Source organism: Gadus morhua, chromosome 5, assembly GCF_902167405.1.
Source record: "Gadus morhua chromosome 5, gadMor3.0, whole genome shotgun sequence".
NCBI lineage: Eukaryota > Metazoa > Chordata > Actinopteri > Gadiformes > Gadidae > Gadus > Gadus morhua.
Window position 1 is genome coordinate 16,349,642 of NC_044052.1, and position 992 is coordinate 16,350,633.

General features: G+C 34.0%; 1 long non-coding RNA gene across 1 annotated transcript in view; it reads right to left on the bottom strand.

Annotated features, from left to right (window-relative positions):
* Positions 1–275: 275 nt before the first annotated feature.
* The window catches only part of LOC115543396 (uncharacterized), a 7,340-nt gene continuing 6,623 nt past the window's right edge, over positions 276–992 (bottom strand). The window contains exon 2 of the long non-coding RNA XR_003976693.1: positions 276–992. This exon is cut by the window's right edge and continues 1,217 nt beyond it. This is a non-coding gene — a long non-coding RNA (uncharacterized LOC115543396).

Sequence of the window (992 nt, forward strand, 5' to 3'; positions counted from 1 at the left end):
TAGCACCCCTTCGTGGCACTGTATGAATCAGTTGTACCAGCTTTCATTTAACAGTGCAATTTTTAAGAAATTACAGTTTGCCAACAGGGTAATGTGCTATATAAACCAATGCTTATATTAAGTATTTATTTGGTGAACCTTAAAGATCATGGATAAAGTGCAGAGCAATTGATGATAGACAATGATGGCAATGGAGATGCACCAAAAAACTTGAAGGGGAAACATTACCTCTCCCATGAGAGATGTGATTGAAGAAGAGCAATTTAACTAAGTCATTATATATTTGATCTGCCCAAAAGCATTTATTTTGTAATTCTCTTGAAAAAACGATTCATACCAAGGACATAAAAGGTCGAAAGATCGGACAACATTCGAGTAATTCCGTTAAACTATTCAGTTGAAAGAGATCCAGAATACACATCAATTCCATATCTAAACACTTGAGTGACGAGCTCTGTAAGGATAAGTTAAACAATTATTAAAGTTGGCTTAATAGCCTCACATCAAAGTCTGAATAGATGTGCAAGACTTTGCTTATAAAGCTTTCTTTTACCTTGTAATTTGTATATAATTTGGGATTTAATATTTCACTGACAAAGGTATATTGAGTAGACCAAACATTTCCAAAAAACATGAAATTGAGAGACTTTCAATTTGAAATAGATGCTTGGTGAGTGACATAATATTAGAAAAGCAATGATTGACTAGAACAATTTGCATGCTTTTCTACTTCATCTTCGAAAGGTGAATTTGAGACACTGTGATCTCAGGCACTTTCTCAAATCATGGGGTTGTTAAATTATAGACTTTCAACAGACGAAAGAAAAAGTGGTGAATACGCTATGTCGGTCTTCTATGTAGGCTAATTCCCACTACCGTACTTTCTCATTTGGTTATAGGCTAATGTCACTTATCAAGACATATTTGTTTATCAAGACAGAAAGTTGAAAACTTTACGGAGCCATTTACTTAAGAGAAACCCTTCTTTAAGT